The sequence below is a fragment of the Phyllobates terribilis genome, unplaced genomic scaffold, assembly GCF_046119375.1.
Source record: "Phyllobates terribilis strain yellow unplaced genomic scaffold, ASM4611937v1 Scaffold_583__1_contigs__length_1024312, whole genome shotgun sequence".
Taxonomy (NCBI): Eukaryota; Metazoa; Chordata; class Amphibia; order Anura; family Dendrobatidae; genus Phyllobates; species Phyllobates terribilis.
Genome location: NW_027363343.1, coordinates 158,787 through 179,751, shown reverse-complemented (window position 1 = coordinate 179,751; position 20,965 = coordinate 158,787).

The window sequence follows — 20,965 nt, the reverse complement described above, 5'->3', positions numbered from 1 at the left end:
GTCCAAGGTGTTGTTTTCAGATGAAAGTAAATTTTGCATTTCATTTGGAAATCAAGGACCCAGAGTCTGGAGGAAGAGTGGAGAGGCCACAATCCAAGCTGCTGGAGGTCTAGTGTGAAGTCTCCACAATCAGTGATGGTTTGGGGGGCCATGTCATCTGCTGGTGTAAGTCCACTGTGTTTTATCAAGACCAAAGTCAGCTCAGCCGTCTACCAGGAAATTTTAGAGCACTTCATGCTTCCCTCTGCCAACAAGCTTTTTGGAGATGGAAAGGTCATTCTCCAGCAGGACTTGGCCCCTGTCCACACTGCCAAAAGTACCAATACCTGGTTTACACACAACAGTATCACTGTGCTTGATTGGCAGCAAACTCGCCTGACCTTAAGAGAATCTATGGGGTATTGTCAAGAGGAAGATGAGAGACACCAGACCCAACAATGCAGACGAGCTGAAGGCTTCTATCAAAGCAACTGGTCTTCCAGAACACCTCAGCAGTGCCACAGGCTGATCGCCTCCATGCCACATTGCCGCATTGATGCAGTAATTGATGCAAAAGGAGTGTTAGCAGAGGATTAATCCGCATGACATCCAGAGTTTAGAACACAGAATGTAGGTTTATTCATATCCAGCATAGGCACAGCATGGAGTCTGGTGTTACTGCAGCATGAGGAAATCAAATACATATATAACAACAACACAGGAAGAGAAGGAGGGGGCATCCTGTCTGTGGGAGTTTTTTTTTTTTTTTAACTAAACTTTGTTAATAACCTCACAATATGCACAACATATGAAACAGCACAGTAGTTGTTGCAATACACATACAGATTAATATGTATTATTCCAACACCCCCACTCAACAACTACTTATCCTCTTAGTCCCATTATGGTTCTCAATTCTTGGAACCTAGCTCATGGCAATGGCTTTGTCATAATGTCAGCTACCATCTTATCAGTTTCGCAATAGACAAACTGAATTATCCCACGATCTATCAAATCACGTAGATGATGATGTCTGACGTCAATGTGCTTGGTTCTAGCACTGATCTTTTCACTGCATGCAAGTTTAATGCATCCTTGGTTGTCCTCATAAATCACCGTCGGCTGAGTTGTCGGTTTGCCAAGATCGTCCATCAATTGTCTTAGCCAAACAACCTCCTGGCTTGCATAGGCTGCGGACACATACTCCGCTTCTGTAGATGACAAGGCAACAGACATTTGTTTCCTACTAGACCAGGAGATTGAACTTTCTCCAACTCTAAACAAGTATCCACTTGTGGATTTACGATCACGCGAATCACCAGCCCAATCCGCATCTACATAGCCGGTAAGCTCTAGATCTCCTGCTGCAGATAGTTTTAAATTTACATCTTGCGTTTCTTTCAAATATCGGAGAAGTCTCTTAACAGCATTCCAGTCTCTTTGGCGCGGTTCTTCCACATATCTGCAAAGGATTCCAACTGTTGTTGTGATATCCGGTCGAGTCATAGTTGATATGTATAGAAGTGCCCCCACTGCCTGACGAAATTTCTCATTGTTAGGCAACAGGTCATCTTCTCCTTCCAGCTTCAGGTAGGATGGTTCCATTGGGGTTGATATACCTTTGGCCTCTGACATTTTAAACTGATTCAGAATCAAATTAATTTTTGCACTTTGGTTTAGAAGAAAACTTCCATCTTCCTCTCTCTGGATTTGGATTCCTAGATAATATGTCACACTTCCAAGGTCTTTTGTTTCAAAGTGCTGATTCAGAATTTCAGTCATTTTTCCAATTTCTGCGTCGTCTTGATGAACAACAATCACGTCGTCCACATATAAGAGAATATACATCCACTTTCCATCTGTATATTTTGTGTATAAGCATGGATCTGCTTGACCTCTTTTAAATCCTTCTTCCAACAAGACTTTATTCATCTTGGTGTTCCATGCTCTTGCTGATTGCTTAAGACCAGAGAGATTTTTGTAGTTTGCAAACAAGATTCTCTTCACCTCTTTTTACATAACGTTCAGGTTGAGTCATGTATAAGTCCTCCTCAATGTCACCATTTAAAAAGGCAGTTTTTATATCCAAATGTCTGACATAGCATAGCATAGCATAGTTTTAAAGCCGAATAAAGACTTGCGTCCATCAAGTTCGACCTGTTAGTTCTGTAATTGCTAAAGTTGATCCAGAGGAGGGCAAAAACCCCAAATGATTTGGCCAATCTTCACCTGAGGAAAAATTCCCTCCCGACTCTGAAACCAGCAGTCAGAATAAATCCCTGTATCAACCTACTATTTTATTTTATATTTTAAGTATCCGCTGAAATCTGCCTGGTATCTAGAAATGCATCCAGTCCCCGCTTGAACTGGTGTAGTGAATCCGACATCACCGTCTCCTCACTCAGTGAATTCCATATTCTCACTGCTCTTACCGTCAAGAATCCCTTCCTATGCTGGTGCTGAAACCTTTTCTCTTCCAGTCTTAGTGAGTGCCCTCTTGTTACCGTAATATCCCTCCTTTTGAACAAATCCCGGGCAAGATCTCTATACTGTCCCCTAACATATTTGTACACATTTATTATGTCCCCCCTCAACCTTCTCTTTTCCAGGCTGAATAGTCCTAGTTTTGCCAACCTCTCTGGGTATTGCAGTCCCTCCATTCCCTTTATTAATTTTGTTGCCCTCCTTTGTACCTTTTCAAGCTCATTTATATCCTTTCTATATATTGGGGCCCATAACTGAGCACAGTATTCCAAGTGTGGTCTGACCAGTGCTTTGTACAGTGGAAGAACAATGTTCTCATCCTTTGCAGCTATACCTCTTCTGATACATCCCATTACCCTGTTTGCCCTTACAGCAGCCGCCTGACTTTGGGCACTCCAATTTAGTTTGCCATCAATCAAGATGCCCAAGTCCTTCTCCATCTCTGAATTCCCCAATGATTTCCCATTCAGTGAGTACTGGTGACTTCCATTTTTCCTTCCCATATGTATGACCTTACATTTCTCCTCGTTAAACCTCATTTGCCATTTAATGCTCCACCTACCCAGCTTATCCAAATCCCTCTGTAGGTCTGCACTGTCCTCTTTTGTATTAATTGTTTTACATAACTTTGTGTAATTGTAAAATAATACTCTTTTCTGTATTATTTTTCTCTACTGAGGACTTCTCAAAGTATCAATATCACGATATTCTTATAAAAAAATGTATCTATTTATTCTTGGATTGTCCATTAAAAAGAATCAGATTGCAGCAGGTACATACAATAATGAGTTATAAAGTAATTGTCCATTTGTCCATAATTAGCTTAATTGTTGAGATTCACCCATCTTTCCTTGGATCCTGGCTGGTAAATCATGTCTTTGTCCAGCACGTGTCCAGGCCTACATGTCAGATACGTCTCAGCATGAAGATTGTATCTGACACAGTCTATCATCACTCAGCATTCACACCTGTTACCTTCTGAGACTTCCGGATATCGGTTGCTTCTTCTTGTAACTTTTGAGAGTCTCTTTGATTTATAAAAATTAAAAGTCTTTATTAAGATAGAATTCATAATTGTGTTGTCTTGATTGAAGTCTTCATTCCCTAATCTGATACCAAATCTGGCAACTTTCCTAACCTATAATATCACAGCGTACCATAGCAATCAATAATATCCATCTAATTATTATCAAAATATTAAAATAAATTATGTTTGGAATAATAAACAATAATAGATAATAATTCATTAGTAATCAAGTTCTCCATATGATAGAACATTTTTATGTCATAGGTGTAATTACCTTTTCCAACCCATAGGTGTCAGTGTGTTTTGAAACAACAAGTGTTTATATCTTTATTAAACCAATAATACCAAAGAATGTATATTCCTGAACTAAAATGAATAAATATATGTGAATTTATAAATGAATGAATGAATGAATTGTTGTGTTTACTCAGAAAATGTAAACATTTTTCTTATATTAATATATATCATCATTATATTTGATGAAGCAATATTCTTGTACTTGACATTACCCCATTAAATATTAATGTGTTTTCTCAATTGAAATCTTGAACTGAATTAAAATCAAAAATTGAGAATTAAAAATGAAAAATGGAAAAATAAGAAAATAAGTAAGAATACAATTTTAAAAATGAAAAATAAAATTAAGAGTAAAAATAAGAATAAAAATAAAAATAAGGCCTTTAAATTTTAATGACAAATGCAGAGTAATTATATTCTCCATAAAAAATACCCTTATATCTCCATTATCTGGATGATTTCATATTTGTCATAACCTTGTATCACCAAAAAATATTAAATTATTAAACTATGCAACTTTACATGTAACACCCTTCTTAATTATATAATTGTACCTTATTATTGTTTCTTCTTTATTAAAATGTGTAAAAAATAAGTATTGATCAAAAGTGATTATGTAATCAGGATCAAAAACACATTTTCCCCCTTAATACCAAAAAATATTATTTTATAAAATTTATGTATATATCAGAACCAAATTAAAAATAATTATTCTTCTAGAAATATTGTGCATAAATTTCATATCGATGAGTAGCATAGAATTGTCTACAGAGAGGTGTGTACCTATTTAGGTAACCATTAAAAATAATATCTTAGTTATTCAAGAATATTATCATGTGGAAAAATTATTCTAAATATAAATTTGCTTTGTAAACCATTTTGATGTGTGGTTGCCCTTATCCACTATTAGTTAAATCAAGAAATAATAATTATTAAAGAAATATAGAAGTATATATATGTAGATAATACCTAATTATGTATTATAATTTTTCTCAGAATTAAATATATTTTTGTACCTTCACATAAATAAACATTTTTTTTTCCAAACATACAAACATACGAGGCCTCTGTCACATCAATCACACTTAGCAGCTGCTGATTTACTCATCCGTCACCTTCACTCTGACATTCACAGATCTGTTCAACTCAAACATTCCACATATGAAGTTTTATATATATATATATATATTTAACCCAAAATTGTTGTATCCCAATTTATTAATGCGCATTGCCATATCAATTAAATATCTTAATATTCTTTGAATATTCCCCAAGTACATATTATATAATATGAGAGTAAGTCACTGGAATTTCAGACACTCTCTTGACTTAGATTCTTTTTTCACTGGCTGCCCGGTCTTAAGTTACATCAGCTGAAAATAGAATGAATGGGATCTATACTATTAGCTCAAAGTTCAGAGGCCGCAGCTGTCACACGTCATGCTGGAAAGCTACAGGTTAAAACGAACACTTCATGCACAGAAAATATTAATTCATAAGTGCTACACATAATAATTAATAAGTATTACATATATATTATAGTCCAACTAGATATATTGTTATTATTTTAAAATGTTATACACATAAAATCATGCAATTTTTTTCCACTTCCTGTGTGAATAAAGAAATAAATCCATTTTAGAGTTGTTTGATCAAATCCTGCTTTGGAATGAAACCTCTAAGGAAATATAAGAAAGTAAAATTAAATATCAAATTCATACAGAAACAGAATTATTTAAATATGTTATACATATATTGGTTGGTTCTAATGTAATTCAAAATATTGTTACTTAAATTTATATATATGAAGTTCTAATTTATTAATTAATATATATATATTTTTTATAAATATATATATATATATAAATACAATTATACACAATCTCTACTTAAACAAGTGTATATATATATATATATATATATATATATACGAACTATTAGAAACTATGTAGCTACAATTTTACTGTATAAGATTATAAATAAATATTGAGACATTGTATAACATTTTGATACAACATCATAATTACAGTTTTTCCTTAGCCACTCCCTAAACCAAATCTTCTGTCTCTCTCAAATATCTCCAGGAACGCCCTATTTAGGAAAGACATTTTTCTATCCTTCAAACCCTCAGAGAACTGCCTGTCCTTCTGTTCACATTCCATGACGTCACTGTGAGCTGGTCGTCTCACCTGTCTCTGTTTATCAGTTTCGGCCATTTTCCTTTCTAGGGAAAAGTCACAGCTTTGCATTTTTAACTCTTTGTGTGGAGATATGGAGTTTTGAATTATCTGATATGGCTTATAACAGATAGGAAATCTCCTGCGTATTTGATAGAGTTCACTATGGGGATGACTCAGTCTAGGAGAGTTTGATATTGGCTTTTGATAAGATTTTACCTTTCCTGGTTTTATAAAATTAACTTGATTTATTTTCTTTTCACGATTCTCATGTTTTCTAACAGAATCCAGCAACTGCACACATTTGAATAGGGATTCTTTTTGTGACACTATAACTCTAGATACTGGATCTAGGAATTTGAATTTTTGTACAAAAGTTTTTATCATATGTTGTACTTTTCCATTTTTGATAAGAGCTTTGTACAACCGTTCAAATATGGATATGAATGTATATGTACATTCCTTCCTACCAATCCTTAGTTTCTGCAGATCTTCTATGTTGGGAAAATCCTTTGTGACACAATAAATCAAATATCTTAACCTGTCCGAATCATTTTCCCATCCATTAGGAGAGTAACATCTGGACAATGTCACAGGAATCCATATTTTAAATAATTGATTCCTCTCCTCATGGGATAAATCAAACTTATCAGAGAAGCTCTCAAATGTCTCTGAATTTCTACAGGCATGGATTTTGACATCATATTTTGGCATGATTTTGTATAATTTCAGCAAATTTTTCCTCATTTTAATTTGCAGTTGAGCCTGGGTAATTCCTGAATTCTCTGATATTTTTAGTGGCTCTTGTACGTCCATGCCTCCTACGTCACTCACGTCTACTCCCACATCACCTAGTATGTCGGTTTCTCGTATGTCAGTCATGTCTCCTCCCATGTCAGGTTTCTGTATGTCCGTCTCTTGGTCAGACCCAAGGTCACCTTCAGTTACAGACACGTGTCTCAAATCTTGTTCATTTTCCACATTACAGTCAGAATCATTGTCACTATCTGACACTATTTCTACACAATTTTCCTGCTTAGAACTTTCAAGTACAAAATCATGAAATACCTGTACAAGATGTAGAATATTCCGCAATTTGTGTTTCTCTCTATTTACCAATTTAGAAGTTAACTGTAAATTCTGCAATTCACATTCTTTGTATAAACTGAGCCACAAAACGTCTAAGTCATCTCCTACATTAACTTTGAAATTAATATTACTTTGTTTAGCAAAAGAAGAAATTATATCCATATTTTGCTTACCTTAAGATTCCTTAACTTTTCTTTATCAGCACGTCCTGTCTTCAGTTCGTCTGATTCTGTTCCTTGTTAGTACCTCTGCTTCCCGTTAGTCCTCAGTCTGTAGGCTTCTTTCTGCTTCTCGTGACAAATTAGTGAATTTACTGACACGTGAACAACAGCTGTTCAGCTCGTCAGGACTCCCCCCCCCTTGTTCACGGGAAGAAATTCACTTACTTAATTTAAAAAAAAATGAAAAAACAGGGCTGGCTGGCTCACCATTGTAAAATAATACTCTTCTCTGTATTATTTTTTCTACTGAGGACTTCGCAAAGTATCAATATCACGATATTCTTATAAAAAAATGTATCTATTTATTCTTGGATTGTCCATTAAAAAGAATCAGATTGCAGCAGGTACATACAATAATTAGTTATAAAGTAATTGTCCATTTGTCCATAATTAGCTTAATTGTTGAGATTCACCCATCTTTCCTTGGATCCTGGCTGGTAAATCATGTCTTTGTCCAGCACGTGTCCAGGCCTACATGTCAGATACGTCTCAGCATGAAGATTCTTCTTGTGGGGTGGGCAGAACAAGAAAGCCCCCCCTTTCTGTAGCATGGGCTTTTATAGCCAGTCGTATGGCACACCTACCTGTTCTACATATGGTAGTGAACCAAAAATACACACACAAATAGCGTATGTCAACTAGACACGATGGCTGTTGCAATCCTTGTATAGAACTCAAATTTAAGAAAAATGATTATCGATTAACATTCCAAATGAATTTCCATAATTAACCATTTAACATGGCAGCATCATGGTTTGGGCCTGCTTTTCTTCAGCAGGGACAGAGAAGATGGTTAAAATTGATGGGAAGATGGATGGAGCCAAATACAGGACCATTCTGGAAGAAAACCTGTTGGAGTCTGCAAAAGACCTGAGACTGGGACGGAAATTTATCTTCCAACAAGACAATGATCCCAAACATAAAGCAAACTCTACAATGGAATGGTTCAAAAATAAACATATCCAGGTGTTAGAATGGCCAAGTCAAAGTCCAGACCTGAATCCAAACGAGAATCTTGGAAAGAGCTGAAAACTGCTGTTCACAAACGCCCTCCATCCAACCTCAATGAGCTCGAGCTGTTTTGCAAGGAAGTATGGGCAAGAATTTCAGCCACTCGATGTGCAAAACTGATAGAGACATACCCCAAGCGACTTGCAGCTGTAATCGCAGCAAAAGGTGGCGCTACAAAGTATTAACTCAAGGGGGCCGAATAATATTGCACGCCCCACTTTTCAGTTTTTAATTTGTTAAAAAAGTTTAAAATAGCAAATAAATTTCATTCCACTTCACGATTGTGTCCCACTTGTTGTTGATTCTTCCCCCAAAAAATAGAATTTTATATCTTTATGTTTAAAGCCAGAAATGTGGCAAAAGGTAGAAAAGTTCAAGGGGGCCAAATCCTTTCACAATGCAGTGTATAGGCGACGGCAGTGCTGTGTATCTGCAGGATTCCAGGCCAGTATCTGCCACCCGCTGTATTTCCCATGGGAGAAGCTCTGGGATTTTATTACAGGGAAACTGTCATCAGGTTTTTGCTATGTAATTTAAAAGCAACAAGTCGGGGCAGAGGACCTTATCCCAGCGATGTGTCACTTGCTGGTCTGCATGATGGCATTTTGATATAATCCCTCTTTTATCTGCCGCAGATCTAGCAGTTCCCTGAATTCACAGATTATGTAGAGACCAATGCGGGAAAGTTACCCCAAATGTTCTAGAAGTCAGCGTTGGATTTTCTGCTTTCAGATCACCTCACAGACCAATCTAAGTTAAGGGACAAGTTCAGATGACGGTTTATCCCACTGTTTTTTGAAAGAAATTCGCCATTAAAACTCATGCATACAGTACAAAAAGAAATAGATGCCACAACCAGGGCCGGCTCCAGGATTTCATGGGCCCCGGGCAAAAGTCTCAGTGGGATCCTTTCACACCTACCACGATTCATGATGCACAGAAATATAGGTATAGTACAATGCTAAAGATTTCACTTACTTCTCACATTACATGAGTGATATCTATTGTAAAGTCTACAACAGCTCAGAAACCGGCGAATCCTCCCAGCGCACAGTTCAGACCAGACAATATAGTCCTCTATACAGTATTATGGGCCCCACGTAGTCCTCCATATACAGTATTATGGGCACCACGTAGTCCTCCATATACAGTATTATGTGCACCACGTGGTCCTCCATATACAGTATTATGGGCACCACATGGTCCTGCATCCAGTACTATGGGCACCATATATTGCTCCATACAGAATAACGGACCGTATATAATGCTCCATACAGTATGATCCCCATATATTGCTCCATTCAGTATACTGGATCCCATATATTGCTCCATAAAGTAAAATGAGCCCCATATATTGCTCCATACATAATGGGTACCATATAATGCTCCATACAGAATAATGGAGCCCAAATATTGCTCCATACAGTATGGGCCCTATATATTAATCCATAAATAGTGGGACCAATATATTGCTCCATAAAGAATAGGCCCCATATAATACTCCATACATAATGGGCCCCATATATTGTTCAATAGATAATGAGCCCCATATAATACTACATACATAATGAGCCCCATATATTGTTCAATAGATAATAAGCCCTATATAATACTCCATACATAATGGGCCCCATATATTGTTCAATAGATAATGAGCCCCATATAATACTCATAACATAAAAAAAAAAAATCAAATACTCACCGCTCCTTGCTGGAAGCAGGCCTGTCTCATCAGCGTCTTCTGACTCTCTGCACTGGGACTGCTCAGCAGAGGGCGCTCTGTAGTGATGTCATCGCACCCTCTGCCCTGAGATGTCACAGAGTAAGAAGACGCAGAAGACAGAGGAGCAGCAGAGGAACAGGGAGAGGTAAGTATTGCAAACAGTTTAAAGCACTGGGGAAGGCCCAGTGCAAGTGCCCATTCGCTGGCATCAGGCCCCGCTGACTCATGGGCCCCATAGCGCGCTGGTGTCCCAGAGGGTGAGTGGGCCCCCTGCTCGCTCAGGGCCCAGGCACTTGCCCGGGTGGTGATGCCGGCCCTGGGTACAACACATACGGCACCTGTTTTTAACTGATCGGCTGCAATGATTATGTAGGAAACTGTATTCATTTACAATCATCCACAGCGTGAGAGCAAACAGCTACAACATTACTGAATAAACAGAAACCCTGCAAGTATAAGAAAATTATTTTATTAAAAATATTTTGCAAATCAATCCAGTTTGAAAAAAAATAACTCATTAAGCATTTTTTGCAACGTAGCAGTCCACATCTGACCGACTCCTGTAACTCTGGACACAGTATAATAGTGTGGCCGCTGTTCTCTAGCAGGACCCTCTAATGATAGAAGCAGGACGGCATACTGGATCTCGCACAACGCTACCTGCATGCCATCTGATTGGCTACTGTAAGTGCTCCAGCCGTATAAAGATCACTATGTATACAATATACTCCGAAAAGATGTCAGTGATTACTGTGAAGTCAAAATATTGTGGCCCCCATTGAGCAGGAATGATTAGAGATGGACAAGCTCCAGTTGGCAGACAGTCAGTGATGGCGGAGAGCTGATCATCTTTACTCGCTGCTCATTAGGAAAGTGGTCGCTTTCTGAAACCATTTGACTCTGAACTCGGCGTCAGACGGCATTATGTAAGAGGCCAATGTCTGAGCGGTTTTTGTGTCCATTTGTCCTTCCTCTGTTCTTTCTGCCAAAAGATCCTCACCCATAACCTAAGGATTAAAATAAAGTTGAATTGTTACTAATATTTTTTTAAATTTATCACATGAATTGAATTTCATAAATTAAAAGAAAACTTTCCCTCCGATGTCCACAAAACTGAGCGCCACTACATAAGCCACAAATAGTCTCCCCTCTCTCTCCCAGTCTGTGCAGCGGACGGGAACCATTTAAATGGATGCAGGGCCGATTTTAGATAAAGTGGGGCCCTGGGGAAAAGTTTAAAGTGGGGTCCCAAATGCTGACATACAGCACCACACAGACATTTAGCTTGTATGTACATGCGCTGAGATCAGGCCGCTAAACGAGCGCAATCCACAATACTGAAGCCGTTCAACGCTTGTTTCCTGACCTCTTTACACCAGCTGAGGAAGAATGATGGATACAGAACAATCACTAATAGATCAATCTGTCCCCATACAGCATCATGTTATCAGCAGCACATCTGCAGGTTACACCGGGCGATGTGCTGCTGAGAACAAGGATTTTTGTTCTGGCATAAACAATCCAATTACTCGATGAATAGGCAGCATTTTGCTTGTTTAGTATAATACATGCCATAGTCCTCCATATTTTATAATGTGCCCCACAGCCCCCCATATTGTATAATGAGGCCCACAGTCCTCCATATAGTATAATACACTCCCGATAGCCCTCCATATAGTATAATGCACTCCCCATAACCCTCTATATAGTATAATATACTCCCCATAGTCCTCCATATTGTATAATGTGCCCCACAGCCCTCCATATTGTATAATGCACTCCCCATAGCCCTCAATATTGTATAATGCACTCCCCATAGTCCTCCATATAGTATAATACACTCCCGATAGCCCTCCATATAGTATAATGCACTCCCCATAACCCTCTATATAGTATAATATACTCCCCATAGTCCTCCATATTGTATAATGCACTCCCCATAACCCTCTATATAGTATAATATACTCCCCATAGTCCTCCATATTGTATAATGTGCCCCACAGCCCTCCATATTGTATAATGCACTCCCCATAGTCCTCCATATTGTATAATGCACTCCCCATAGCCCTCCATATTGTATAATGTGGCCCATATTCCTCCAAATAGTATAATACACTCCCCATAGCTCTCTATATAGGTTAATGCACCTCATAGTTCTCCATATAGTATAATGCACCTCATAGTCCTCCATATAGTATAATGCACCTCATAGCCCTCCATATAGTATAATGCACCTCATAGCCCTCCATATAGTATAATATACTCCCCATAGTCCTTCATATAGCATAATGCACTCCCCATAGTCTTTCATATTGTATAATGTGCCCCACAGCCCTCCATATTGTATAATGTGGCCCATTTTCCTCAATATAGTAAATACATTCCCCATAGCCCTCCATATAGTATAATGCACCTCATAGTCCTCCATATAGTATAGTACACTCCCCATAGCCCTCCATATAGTATAATGCACTCCCCATAGCCCTCCATATAGTATAATACACTCCCCATAGCCCTCCATATAGTATAATGCACCTCATAGTCCTCCATATAGTATAATACACTCCCCATAGCCCTCCATATAGTATAATATACTCCCCATAGTCCTCCATATAATGGAATGCACCTCATAGTCCTCCATATAGTATAATGCACTCCCTATAGCCCTCCATATAGTATAATGCACTCCCTATAGCCCTCCCTATAGTATAATGCACTCCCCATAGCCCTCCCTATAGTATAATGCACTCTCCATAGTCCTTCATAGTGTATAATGCACTCCCCATAGTCCTTCATATAGTATAATGCATTCTCCTCAGTCCTTAATAGAGTATAATGCAGCCTCCCTATAGTATAATGCAGCCAAACATATAGTACATATAATATAATATAATGCAACCCATAGTCCTCGTAAAGTATAATTCGGCCCCAACCATAGAGTATAATTCAGCCACTCCATACAGTATAATGCAGCCCCCCAGTTCTGCAGTATTATGGTCACCACGTATAAAAAACAAATACATACAATACTCACCTCTCCTCGTTCTCCAGATGCTCCATGCTCTGCAGAGCGTCTCAGCAGCTCCACTCTGCAGGCACAGTCATTCCCCCGCTACCGATACAGTTCAATGCGCGATGCGGGGGGACGAACTCACGGACCCTATAGAGGCACGCCACGGGCTGGAGGCCCCAGGCAGATGCCTAGTCTGCTTGCCATTACGCCGGCCCTGAATGGGTGTCTCATGCTGGGGACATGTTTTTCTGCTTTTTTTCTTGCCATAGTACAAATTCTATTCAGTAGGACTATCAGCTGTGTATCCACCAGACTTTTTAAACCTGACAGGGCACACCTGTGAAGTGAAAACCATTTCCGGTGACTACCTCTTGAAGCTCATCAAGAGAATGTCAAGAGTGTGCAAAGCAATCATCAAAGCAAAAGGTGGCTACTTTGAAGAACCTAGAATATAAGACATATTTTCAGTTGTTTCACACTTTTTTGTTAAGTATATAATTCCACATGTGTTAATTCATAGTTTTGATGCCTTCAGTGTGAATGTACAATTTTCATTGTCATTGAAAATACAGAAAAATCTTTAAATGAGAAGGTGTGTCCAAAATTTTGGTCTGTTACTGTATATATCCAGGATGTGTGATCACGGGGTGCCATACATACCAGAAAGGGAGATCAAGGGGTGTCATGCATACCAGGATGGGTGATCAAGGGATGCCATGCATACCAGGATGGGGGATCAAGGGGTGCCATGAAAACTAGGATGGGGATCAGGGGGTGCCATGCATACCAGGATGGTTGATCGAAGGGGTGCCATGAATACCGGGGGCTCAAGGGGTGCCATGCATTTCAGGATGGGGATGAGGGTCACGTATACCAAGATGTGATGGGGGCCACATATACCAGGAAGGAGGGACCATACATACCAGGATGGAGGATAGTAACAGAATTGGGGGACATTACCCCAATACCAATGTCAGCAGCAGACTCCTATTAGACAAAGATAGCACAAGTATACACAAAATGCAGTTTTTAAAAGGAAGGTTTTTATGATTAAGGGAAAAGGAAATCCAAACCTAAAGGGCCCTGTGTGAAAAAGTGATGCCCCTCCCTCCTTAAAACATAAATTAACTGTGATTTGTCACATCTTTGGGAAGCTGAGTTCAATTTCCGTAGCCCCACACAGCCCTGTTTACTGCCACACGTGTTCTCAATCAAGAAATCACTTAAATAGGACATGCCTGACAAAGTGAAGTAGAACAAAAGATCCTCTAAAGCTAGACATCATGCTACGATCCAAAGAAATTCAGGACCAAATGAGAAACAAAGTAATTGAGATCTATCAGTCTGGAAAAAGTTCTAAACCCATTTCTAAAGATTTGGGACTCCAGCGAATCACAGTGGAAGTCATTATCCACAATAGGCAAAAATATGGAACAATGGTGAACTTTCCTAGGCGTGGCCGGCTGATCAAAATTACCCCAAGAGCGCAGCAACGACTCATCCAAGAGGTCACAAAAGACTCCACAACAACATCCAGAGAACTGCAGGTCTCACTTGCCTCAGTTAAGGACAGTGTTCATGACTACACCAAAAGAAAGAGACTGGGCAAAAATGACACGCATAGCAGAGTTCCAAGACGAAAACCATTGCTGAGCAATAAGAACAAAGGCTCATCTCAGTTTTGTCAGAAAACATCTTGATGATCGCCAAGACTTTTGGGAGAATACTCTGTGGACTGACAAGACAAAAGTTGAACTTTTTGGAAGGTGTGTGTCCCATTACATCTGGCGTAGAAGTAACACTGCATTTTAAAAAAGGAACATCATACCAACAGTAAAATATGGTGGCGGTAGCGTGATGGTCTGGGACTGTTATGCTGCTTCAGGACCTGGAAGACTTGCTGTGGAAATGGAACCAAGAATTCTGCTGGTTAACCAAAAAATCCTGAAAGAGAATGTCTGGCCTTCTGTTCATGACCTCAAGTTGAAGTGCACTTGGGTTATGCAGCAGGACAATGATCCAAAACACACCATTAAGTCCACCTCTGAATGGCTTAAGGAAAACAAAATTAAGACTTTGCAGTGGCTTAGTCAAAGTCCTGACCTTAAGAAAGCGGTTCATGCTCGGAAACCGTCCAATGTGGCTAAATTACAACAATTTTGCAAAGATGAGTGGGCAAAAATTCCTCCAGAGTGTTGTAAAAGACTCATTGCCAATTATCCCAAACACTTGATTGTAGTTGTTGTTGCTGAGGGTGCTTCAATCAGTTATTAGGTTTAGAGGGCAATCACTTTTTCACACAGGGCCCTGTAGGTTTGGATTTCTTTTTCCCTTAATAATTAGGATCTTCATTTAAAAACTGCATTTTGTGGTTACTTGTGTTATCTTTGTCTAATATTAAAATTTGTTTTGACATCTGAAATATTTAAGTATGACAAACATGCAAAAGAATGAGAAATCAGGAAGGGGCAAACAACTTTTCACACATACACATATACATATATATATATTCATCCCACAATGTCACATTCATGGTAGAAGAGAGGGATTGGTAAGATGGGACAACCATTACAAACCAGCCACCTGATCAGATGTTATTGAACACCTTTCCAGAAGCTTTAATCAATCTTATCTACTGTTATTTTCTGAAGAGAGGAAACAAATGTCCTAAAAATAAAAAAATATAAAAATGAAAGTTAAAAAAAATAAAATAAAAATAATAATAGTCTCACCTCCACTATGAGCATTTTTTGCTCTTCTAATAATCCAAGCTTTCCTAATTGTTCTTCTATTTGCTCCTGCGTCTTCATATTCCTCTCCAGCACAAATGATGCATGCTGGGGCTGTAAGAGCTGTAATAGAAGCCTAGAAGAACCATCAGAGGTCAGGCCCATCTGGTTACAGAAAGAACACAGATACACGCTGTATAAGACAATGGGATGGAAACAAGATTTTAAAAGGAGTTATCAAACACTTTTATACTCCACTGGATAGGTCATTAATATAAGATAGGTGGGGGTCCAACCATCGGCCCCCCGATGATCAGCTGTCATCACCTCTGGCAAGATGCAGGCAATGTTCAAAGTGGAACAAAACCGCTCCGTACACTGCGGCCGCTGCCGGGTGCAGACCAGCTATTGAGGAGTACCGGAGGTGATCTGCAGCACCAGGCAGTGGCCACTGGGGTGCGCTCTGTTCACAAGTTACATCCGGCCGTTGCCAGAACTATAAACAACTTATTGGTGGGGAGCCAAGAGTCGGACCTACAACGATCTGATATAGACCACCTATTTTATGCATAAATCATCTGCATTAAAGCATTAGAGAACGTCTTTAAGAGCCCTGCATTTTCAGAGCCAAACTTCAGTCAACATCTAATAACCAATTACAAGGTCTTTCTTAGGACTCGTTCACACGAATGTATTTTCAGTAGGAAAGTTGTCTGTGGAACAAATGGACGGCACTCAGACCAATGGGATTCAATGGGAAAGTGCAGAGGAGTCATTTTTCTTTTTTGTCACTGATCGAATCTGTGTGTGAGCAAAAAATAAAGAAAGAAAATGGCAGCATGTCCTCGTTTCATCCGTCAGCCAAGATTCACCCATTCAAGTCTATGGGTACAGAAAAAAATCTGCTTTTTACAGATACATTGCAATCCTGTAGCCCTGGAAACTGTAAATGGTTAAAAAGCCAGATTAGATCTGGACCGCACATGGACGACAAGTGAGGAAAGAATTCTCCCACTTTTCTGGATGAAACTCTGAATGATATTTTATCTGCTTGTGTGAACTGGCCCTTAGAGGTCTCGACAAGACGGAGGAGCTGATCCAGAGTGTCCAGGGAAAGCTAGCAGTCCAGGTAATGGCGGATACGGAGGCAACCATCCACATCGTGCTCCATGCCCTTCTAATCTGACCTCCGTGACAGTGATGCTCAGTGTAAAGCCTGAGCTCAGGAGATGTGGGCTCGGGCCCTGTTCAGACACACTGGAACTGATCAATCTCCATTCAACATTATGAACGTAAACCTGGAGCACTGGCCCCACTCAAATATATTGTATTATGGTCAAATCATTCCCTTTAGGAGCTGAGTGCTGTGTAATAGAGGAGGATAAGGCCCCCCGTATACAGTAATCTATTCTCTGATAGGCGAGAGGGCAGAGACGTCATCTCCTCCTTTCTGATAATGTCCCCTGTATCCTGCTGACAGTGATTGTGCCATCCCAGCAGGTGACACTAGAGCCGCTCCCCGCTCTTAGGCTATGTGCCCATGTAAAACCGTCTGCCATGCAAAGCAATGTGAATTGGGATGTGCTGTGCACATGATGCGCTAATTAGCACGCCGAATTCACATTGCGTTGCAAAACGCAGCATGACCAATTCTACCGCGATTACGCGGCCATTGAAAAGCAGCAAACCCGCAGGTATATGTGGATTTACTGCGTTTCAATTAAATTCAATGGCCGAGAATTTGCAGCGTAATCGGGGTGCGTGTGGTACCCAGGATGAAGAAGAGACTACAACTCCTCTTCATCCCGGCTACCAAGCGGTGAAAAAAAGAAATAAATAAGTTAAAAATAAAAAAACCCTGTATACTCCCCTCTCCGGTCTGCTCCCGGCGGCGTCCTCTCTCCTCGGCGTCCAGCGGTGTACTGGCAGGACCTGCGGTGACGTCATCTAGTCAGCTGATGGTCACCTGACCGCTGACGTCAGAGGTCAGGTGATGGTCGCGTGACCATCAGCTGACTAGATGACGTCACCGCAGGTCCTGCCAGTATACCGCGGGACGCTGAAGAGAGAGAACGCCGCCGGGAGGAGACTGGAGAGGTGAGTATACAGGGTTTATTTATTTTTAACTTTTTAATTATTTTTTTTTTTTTACTATAGATGCAGCATTTAAAGCATCTAAGTTGGTCACACAATATAAATCCATGCCGGTTGCATGGATTTATATTGTGTGACCAACTTGTCAAGCACTTTTGATGCTCAAAATCACTTGGAAAAGTGCTTGAAAAAATGCTGAAAAAACACTTCTCTCTGGTAGAAAAAATGCATGTAAATCTGCATGTAAATCTGCATGTAAATCTGCATGCGTTTTTTTCTGCCAGAGAGAGGCAAAAACGCTCTGCATCAAATCTGCTACGTGTGCACATAGCCTTAGCGTGTATGTGCTGTACTTATCATTCAGGACTGTGCAAAGACCTGCCTGTGACCAAAAGAACAACAAGGCTGTGTGCACACGCTGCAGATTTGGTGCGTTTTTCAATGGAACAGGCTGCCACGAGAGGTGGTGAATTCTCCTTCAATGGAAGTCTTCAAACAGAGGCTGGACAGACATTTGTCTGAGATGGTTTAGTGAATCCTGCATTGAGCAGGGGTTGGACACTAGGACCCTGGAGGTTCCTCCAATTCTAATGTTCTAGGATTCTATGTATAAACACCAGCTGCAATCTTCCATGGAGAAGTAACTGTGGTTTCAGGAGAACTTGCAGCAGAAGGTCTGTGCCTTCCGCTAGCTCCTCCCCCTTCCGCTAGCTCCTCCCCTTCCTTCTGTAAAGAGTATTAATAGCACTAACTGTCATCTATCTCACTAATAGGAAAGTTTCTCTTCACTGAATACAGATTTTACAGATGTTACCGCGAATTGAGACTGAAAGATCAATCCAGCAGGAAAAAGAAGACTTCTCTGATAAGATGATAAAATTACTTATTTTCATGTGTAATATTAATTTACAAAACAAAAATTAATTAATTATTCTTTAACTAATGAAGCACTTAGGACACGGATTCATTAAGACTGGCCATATTCAAGCTGCTCTTGATGAGGGAGCGTGCTGGAGTCAGACGGTCCACATTCATTAAGTGGCGCATGAATTATACGCTTCTGAAAAGTGGTGTGTGCACCTTGCCACAAATCTTACTCCAGTCACGGACTGGAGTAAGATTTCTGGTGTAAGGGAAGCCACAGTTCGCTATGAATTAGACAAGCTGTGGTGCCACACTTCCATCCTGCCCCAACTCTGCCCATTTTGGTGAAGCTGGGCAAAACTGACGTGAAAACACCAAACGACACAACATTTTTGATCAACTCAACAATGTACGAGGTGTATGAAGCGGAGCCGCGCGAGGACAAGGTGTGCGGAGCGGAGCCGCGCGTGTACGAGGTGTGTGGAGCAGAGCCCCGCGTGTACGAGGTGTACGGAGCGGAGCCGCGGGTGTACGAGGTGTATGAAGCGGAGCCGCGGGTGTACGAGGTGTGTGGAGCAGAGCCCCGCGTGTACTAGGTGTGCGGAGCGGAGCCGCGGGTGTACGAGGTGTATGAAGCGGAGCCGCGCGTGTACAAGGTGTGTGGAGCAGAGCCGCGTGTGTACGAGGTGTATGAAGCGGAGCCGCGCGTGGACAAGGTGTGCGGAGCGGAGCCGCGCGTGTACGAGGTGTGTGGAGCAGAGCCGCGCGTGTACGAGGTGTGCGGAGCAGAGCCCCGCGTGTATGAGGTGTGCGGAGCGGAGCCGCGCGTGTACTAGGTGTGCGGAGCGGAGCCGCGGGTGTACGAGGTGTACAGAGCAGAGCCGCGCATGTATGAGGTGTGCGGAGTGGAGTCGAGCGTGTACGAGGTGTGCGGAACCACGCGTATACGAGGTGTGCAGAGCAGCGCATGTACGACGTGTAAGGAGCGGAGACGCGCGTGTACGAGGTGTGCGGAGCAGAGTCGCGCGTTTACGAGGTGTGCAGAGCAGCGCATGTACGACGTGTAAGGAGCGGAGACGCACGTGTACGAGGTGTGCAGAGCAGAGCCGCGAATGTACGAGGTGTACGGAGCGGAGCCGCACGTGTCCGAGGTGTGCGGAGCGGAGTGGAGCCGCACGTGTACAATGTGTACGGAGCGAGGCCGCGCAAGTAAGAGGTGTACGGAGCGAAACTGCGCAAGTACGAGGTGTACGGAGCGGAGCCGCGTGTGTACAACGTGTACGGAGCAGAGCCGCGCGTGTACGAGGTGTGCGGAGAGGGGCCGCACGTGTACGAGTTTTACGGAATGGAGACGCGCGTGTACGAGTTGTACGGAGCGGAGCCGAGCGTGTATGATGTGTGCGAAACGGAGCCGCGCGTGTACGAGGTGTATGGAGCAGAGCTGCGCATTTACGAGTGTGCGGAGCGGATCCGCGCGTGTTCAAAGTGTACAGAGAAAAGCCGCGCGTGTATGAGCTGTACGGAGCGGGCCGCACGTGTACGAGGTGTACGGAGCCGAGCAGCGCGTGTACGAGTGTGCGGAGCGGAGCCGCGCGTGTAAGAGTGTGCGGAGCCGAGCATGTATGAGGTGTGCAGAGCGGAGCCGCGCGTGTATGAGGTGTGTGGAGCGGAGACACGCGTGTACAAGGTGTGCGGAGTGGAGCTGCGCGTGTACGAGGTGTGTGGAGCGGAGCCGCGCGTGTACGAGGTGTATGGAGTGGAGACAGGCGTGTACAAGGTGTGCAGAGCAGAGCCGTACGTGTACGAGGTGTGTGGAGCAGAGCCGCGCGTGTAAGAGGTGTGCGGAGCGGAGCCGAGCGTGTACAAGGTGTGCGGAGCAGAGCCGCACATGTACGAGTGTGCGGAGCGGAGCCAATCGTGTACAAGGTGTGCGGAGTGGAGCGGATCCACACGTGTACAAAGTGTACAGAGCGGAGCCGCGCGTGTATGAGCTGTACAGAGCGGAGCCGTGCATGTACGAGGTGTGCAGAGCGGAGCTGCACGTGTAGAAAGTGTATAGAGCGGAACCATGCGTGTACAAGGTGTACGGAGCAGAGCCAATCGTGTATGAGTTGTATGGAGCGGAGCCGCATGTGTACGAGGTGTGCGGAGCAGAGCAGCGCGTGTACGAGTGTGCGGAGCGGATCCACGCATGTACAGGGTGTACGGAGCGGAGCTTAGCGTGTACGAGGTGTGCAGAGCGGAGCCGTGCGTGTAC